Source organism: Lactuca saligna, chromosome 1 (assembly GCF_052625555.1).
Source record: "Lactuca saligna cultivar CGN05327 chromosome 1, ASM5262555v1, whole genome shotgun sequence".
NCBI lineage: Eukaryota > Viridiplantae > Streptophyta > Magnoliopsida > Asterales > Asteraceae > Lactuca > Lactuca saligna.
Genome location: NC_136417.1, coordinates 69,847,108 through 69,854,488, shown reverse-complemented (window position 1 = coordinate 69,854,488; position 7,381 = coordinate 69,847,108). Strand labels below are relative to the sequence as shown.

Sequence of the window (7,381 nt, the reverse complement as noted above, 5' to 3'; positions counted from 1 at the left end):
CTCTTCGATATAGATGTGTTCAATTAGCACTAACAAGCAAACTAAATTGGTTATCTTTGAGCTAATTTGAGTTTCACCCAACTTTAGCTCTTAAAAATCATTTAGGTAATAATTTTTTTTATATATATAAACTACATAGCCCATCAATTTTAGGTCATCTGGAGTTGTGGGTCATGAGCGGTCGGTCGAGTTGCCTATTATCTGGCCCGACCCTAAATAGAGGAGCTGTATTTATATTTGACAGATTAAAGTTTCCATCTTCTACGTTAGTTAAGAGAATCATGGATTTAATAGATTAATTAATGGTTTCCAAAAATGATAAAATTTATCAAATTTATCATAATCATCTATTAGAACTTCAGATTTTCCATAAAAAAACTAATTTAAATTTTCAAATACCTTTTGGGGCACTGCCCACTGCTCCTAGGACCTGCAAGGGGCGTGCGCCCTCCTTGACACCCCCATTCCACATTCATCAAATATATAATATAGATTACAAATAATAAACCCTTAGCTCACATATTCAATTATATAAAATCTATTATTAAATTCAAACATTCAAGGATGTTTCAGCGTCTTCCGAATTGTTCTTGCATGTATGGCGTCTTCTTGATCGGTCTATAAAATTCTAGAATCATGATCTCGTGACACAACGCTTAGCCACTTGTCCACTTATAAGTTTTAAGAAGACCACATTGAACATTGTGTGAAACTTCACGTGTGCCTATGGATAGAGCTAACTTTTATTTTATTTTATCTTGAACATGCCAGAAAACCGAATGCATGCTTACAAATTAACTATAAGTAAATAGAAGGTGTCAAAATGAAAGGATAATTAATACATGCGTGGTTTCTAGTTGAGTTTCACCATCGTATGTGTACCCCACATTTAACACCACCATATTGAATACTATGAGGAACTTCGAAACATGTGCCTATAAATATAACTTTCTCCTATAAACTACTCACAACAAAAGTAATAATGAAGACCAGAAGCTAGTTAGCGAGAGTAGTCTTAAAGCTATCCTCGATCGCCAAGAAAATATCACAAGAGGTATACTCAATTACTCATCGTTCCACAATATATATTTTGATATTTTTGTGTTCGATTTTTACATGCACATTGATTAAATATAACAAGTATGATGCTATTGATTTATATAAGATGATGTTATAACCTATAATAATTCCATAGAATGAATAATAATAATACATTAGTATGCCTTAAAATGTCTTGATTTATTAAGTCGTCACGGTCCTGAACAGTTACTAAAGTACTAATAGACTTTATACCTAAAATGCCTTAAGGTGATGTTATAACCAACCATCTTCATGCTAACACTTGTAATATTTATTGTTTTAATTAGTCATGTATCATGTGGATCTACTTAATTTTTTTCGAACCGGGAAGATATATTAAAAATAAAAAGCACCCACACCTAGCAAGGGACTAGATGAGGGAAATGGTGCAGAAATATGATTATTTTTTACCCTTTAAAAGGTAATAAATATCAAGAACATGATAGAATTTCCCTTCATGGGACATGTTACATGGTTTTGATAGAGAATGTTTTTAGAAAAAATTACTACATTTTACCATATTTTTAAACAAGGAAGAATATATATATATATATATATAAACATGTAGGTTGTTATATTAAAAAAAAAAGTAGAGCAAATTGGGTTTAAAGATGTGTAGATCAGTAGCCAAAAAAGCCTTATTGCTTTGTTTCTTCAAAAAGTTAAAGGTATAGTTGTTTTTTCCTTTTTTTTTAAATAGATGATAATATATATATATATATATATATATATATATATATATATATATATATATATATATATATATATATATGTGTGTGTGTGTGTGTGTGGAAAGGTAAAATACAAAATAATGTAATTAATGTCAACATAATTATGAATTCATTTTAAGAAAAAATAAATAAATTGACAGTGTATGAAAGATAGTTACGAACCAATAAAAATTAGTCAAAAGTATGTTAAAATATGAAAAATAGTTAGGAGCCAATAAAAATTAGTCAAAAATATGTCAAAACAGGATAATGTGTGTGTAATTAATAAATAGTATAGATTGTATAAATAAAAACCTAATCTATTAACGTGTTACTTGCTATGATGTATACCATAATTATTATTTTTATGATTATGATAGATAATATATACGTAAAAAAAATTTATACACAATGATTCGTGTTTTAAAATGTTGTATTATATAACTCTATAAAATATAAATTATTATTTACGTAAAAATATTATTATATACGATTACTTTTAATATTCATAACTATAATCTCTAAGTGACAGGAGAGCTCACCTTCCACCTGACCTAGTGGGAGTTTGGTGTTTAGATCGAGTTAAATTAACTAACGTATTATTCATTGTTAATTAAATTAAGATTATATTATAAATATCCCATTTACTCACATACAATGTAACATTGGGGGATGCACAATCACTATTATATTCATATGTGTGGGGTACACAAAATTAGGAGGATACGTATAACCTTAAATTATGTAATGAGCCTGGATGGATTTGACATAATACAACGTCCAAAAAAATGCAAAACAATAAAGCAAATAAAAACTTAACGACGATACCAATTAAATTTCCTACCAAAATTTATGGTACAACAATACAATAGGCCCTATTACATACACACTACTCTATTATCATACACCGTTTTAGATACCTATTTTTTAATTATTATCATATAATAATCATTAGACTAACTTTTATACGTATACTTCATAATAGGATGATGCTAATAAGACACCCCTTAGACACCCTATAATCATTTTTATAAAAAGTTAACCTATAATCAACTTCTTATAATCATCTTTTTCGGAAAACAATGCAATTTCAACCAATAAAAATATTTCAAACATTAATTAGAATTGTCTAAATGGTAAAATGGGATGTTTTATTAGCCAACCCCTTCCTAATAACATAAACATTATTAACATTTTATACGTTTACTACATAATAACATAAACATTATTAACATAAGCATTATATTTCATAATAACATAAGCATTTTTAACTTTATTATTTAATAATAACACTCTTATTACCAACTTTATTAATTTTATTAATTTTAAACTTATCTTTTAATAAAATAAAAAAGATAATGATAATATATTTTGTTTTATTTCTCCAAAATTTTTAATCTTGTTTTCATCAGTTTTTATAACTTAGTTTTTAGCCGTAAACACACAAACTTAATATATTTTAATATATAATATAATAATTCAAATAATAATATGGAGATTTTGCCGGAACATCCAATGTCTTTTCTTATTATAATCAATGTTTCTTTTAATGTTTTAATAAAAAAATATAAATTAGTATATAAAAATAAAGGATATTAAATATTTAAATAAAAGCTAATAATTACATAATAACAAAAATATGTGTCGCAATTGTCTCATATATGTGCTTATTTATTTATTTTTTAAATAAAAATATATTAGAATAAGAAAAAAAAAATCTTACACGGTAAAATAAAAATAATAAAAAAACATATTTTATTACTTCATGATAATCTATTCAATTATATGGGTAATTATATTATTGAAATAAGTAATTATTCTAGTAATCTGTGTTATATAGAACTAACAATTTATTAATAAGAATAATTAAATTAGGTATAATACGTTGGTGTTTAATAGAATGGTACGTTGAAAAAAAAAAAAAAAAATCCTAAAACAATTCCAATTACCGACACTAGTCTAAAATTAAATTCCATTCATTCCCATCACATCGGTACCCAAATAAATTCTATAGTACATTAAAAACTATGGCAACTTTAATTGGGCCATCTTAAAAAAAACCCCACAAAATTATATAAGGGGTTTTGTATAAGTACTCTGTTTATTTTTTAATTCTGATTTGATTTTTTGTTTGTTGTTTTTTTTTTTTAATCATTTTTTAATTTTTTTTAGGGTTTTCTGTAAGTATTCCCATTCATTTTCCAATTCCACCCATCTGATTTTTTGTTTTTTTTTTCTATTTTTTTTTTGTTGTTTTTAATTATTTTTTAATTTATTATTATTATTATTATTATTATTATTATTATTATTATATTTTAATATTATTATTATTATTGTTATAAATTTTGCACAAAATTTTAACATTCGGAAGACGTTAAAATTTTGAACGGTTATATAAAATCGGTTTTTAAAATTTTTTTTTATATTTTAATATTAATATTAATATTGTTATTATTATTATAAATTTCGAACAACATTTTATAAATTGGATATTATAAATTCGAACGACTATATAAAATCAGAACAAAAGCAAAGTTTGTCCCTATTAATTATTGATATAATTGGTACGATATTACAATTGTATGGCGCGTTATGCTAATTGAAAACATTTAGTCAAACACTATACAATGCTTCCGATTTTATATAATCGTTCGAATTTATAATGTCTGATTTATAAAATGTTATTCGAAATTTATAATAATAATAACAATAATAATATTAATGTTAATATATAAAAAAATATTTAAAACCTGATTTTATATAATCGTTCGAATTTATAATGTCATTCGAATGTTAAAATTTTATGCAAAATTTATAACAATAATAATAATAATAATAATAATAATAATAATAATAATAATATAATAATAATAATAATAATAATAAAAGACAAAAAAAAATGATATCAAATCAAATGTGAAAATTTTGATTTGATTGATTTGAGGAGGAGGAGGAGGGTAAATGTGGTTAATAGGTTACTTATAGCACAACCCTTATATAGACCCAACTCATCATTCTTAGTCCACATTAAATTTTTTTCTTTTTCTTTATTTTTAATAAAAATTGATATAACCTATTTATAAAACTATTGTAATTTTCTATAATCATTTATATATATTAAATAAAATATTATTATTTTTTTATATTTGTTATTTATTTATTTTTATTATTTTGGCATTGAATATATATATATATATATATATATATATATATATATATATATATATATATTGTTGAAGTTTAATGTGTTTACGTCATCTTTATATAACTTTGTTTGTTTGTTATTTTGATATTTGTTTTTAAAAAGAAACATAACTATCAATCATCTAACATAATTATTTAATGTTATTTTTTTACATTTTTTTCATTTATATTGTTCATATACTTTCGTTTATTCGGTTTTATGATTCTTTGTTAAACGAGTGAACTTTAATATTAGAACTAATATTAAAGAATGGATGTACATAATACCTATCATTCATCATTTTCAGTATATTTTTATTACACCTGACATATTTTTTTTATTACATCTGGTGCATCATCATACTTGTTTTATATGGTCTATGTTATAATATAATGAGGGTAGCTAAATTATATATCGTACCGTGTTTATCATCCATGCTTGACAATGCTTTGTAGTCCCACAACAGGATCTACAACAAAATTCATGTTTATCAAGTAATATAACAGAATAATAAAAACTAAATTCAAGTTATTGAGTTCTAATCATTCCACAAAAATGAAGGAAATTCTAAAGATACCGTCAAACAAAACCTCAAACAATTACGCCTAAAGAAAAAGTTCTTTGCTTCTTTTAAGTGTTACAAAAAATCCCTTGTGCTAAGGAATTTATACAAACAAATTATGTGCATATTGCAAATAAACTAAACATCATATAAATGGTACATACATATAACAGATACGAACACAGAAAACAAACATAAACCACAAACACTAAATTGAAGGAAATAACAACATATTATTGTATTGTATATAATTGATTTAAATGTTAATATTATCCCTTTGTATTTTTAAAATGAACATATGTCATGAAGTATAAAGATTTATTTATAAGAAAAAAAATTAACAATAATATTATTTTTCAATTAAAACATAAATGAGGTAATTAGGTCTCGTTTTTTGGTGTAACTGCTCTATCAATGTGATAAAAAGCTTTTGTACATGCCATCACTAATTAATTTCACAAACAAAACATATAAACATGGTTAATGGTAAAAGATCTATACTAAAGCATAGCAATTCAAAGCAGATGATACATTTATAATATCTCATTTTTTTATCACATAATGAAAAAAAACTAAATGCCCATCAAATTAAATTTGAAATAAACAACAATACTTGAATGATTTTAAGCAAACTTCAAAGTCCAATCAACAATGAAGTTAGATATCGAAGTCAACTTAAATATTAAAAAGTCAAAATGACAGTTATATCCTTTGTGATAAAAATACTCTTGTTGTAGATTCTAATATTCAAAGATGGTTAGACTTAATTTCTTTCAGAATACGAGCCTTCTATAATAAGTTTTTCAAGGATATCTTAATGATAGAATACTCTTAAACAATATATATTTATCAAAATATTTGAGTTATTCTACAAACAAAGAATATCCTATACTATAAAACGCTTTGATTTTAGAATTTTTGGGAATAATCTATACTCCACCACAAATCAGTGATGGGATGAAAGAGAATACCCCTAGCATCAAGAAAGAAGACTGCATAATATATGATAACCATAAATGTAATATTTATTTGTTGAGATATCGACAAATGAATAAACATCATCAAGACCTATATTAGATTTAGCAACAATCAACATTAAGATTTCTTCATAATAAATCATTTCGGTTTGAATCATCTAAGAAAAAGTACAATATCTAAAAGTGATAAGATGCAGTAGCTTTCCAATAAAATTGAGGATTTTGAAATTTGAGATATACTTTTAAAGGGTTGTTGATCAAAAGCACTCTAATCATGTGATACCTAAATCCAAAGGAGATCTGACAAGTTGACCTAATCAGTATGTATTTCTAAACATCTTGTCTAATTAGAGACCAAGAAAATTGGAGTTTGTAACCAGGTAGAATCAACATAAGAAAACTTACATAAAATCGTTGAAGGAAACATGATGACTACCTTTTGATGAAAATATAAATTTGAATTTTGAAGTGAGTTATCTAATATATGTACATAACAAATGAAATAATATTAATGAGGGTGTTGTATGAGAATGACACTTGACAAATGGAGGTTAAAACTATTCTTTTATTAGAATAGCGATATATATATATATATATACTAGTAAGGTACCCACACGACGCAGCGGACGATAATATATGGGAAATTAATAGTTTCATAGAGTTTTCTTTTCGGCGATTAGTTTCTATTCAATAAACATATAACTAAAATTACTAATCCATATTCTAATAAAAGAATAGGTTTAATCACATGTTGACAAGTGTCATACAATTAGAATTTCTCATTAATGTTATATATCAATTATCATGCCACTTGTCAACCTATTAATTTTAAATTTTAAATTTTAAATTTTAAATCTAATTACTTTAA

The 7,381-nt window shown here is 24.4% G+C and overlaps 1 protein-coding gene across 7 annotated transcripts in view; it reads left to right on the top strand.

The window, feature by feature from the left end:
• Positions 1–948: 948 nt before the first annotated feature.
• Positions 949–7,381, top strand: part of LOC145039423 (dammarenediol II synthase-like) — a 62,021-nt gene continuing 55,588 nt past the window's right edge. For 4 of the 7 annotated variants that reach the window (XM_078987511.1, XM_078987499.1, XM_078987506.1 and 1 more), the window contains exon 1: positions 949–1,054. The gene's annotated coding sequence lies outside the window, so the exon portion shown is untranslated. The remainder of the gene's footprint in view (positions 1,055–7,381) is intronic. The other 3 variants (XM_078987513.1, XM_078987493.1, XM_078987489.1) reach the window with 2 other exon arrangements.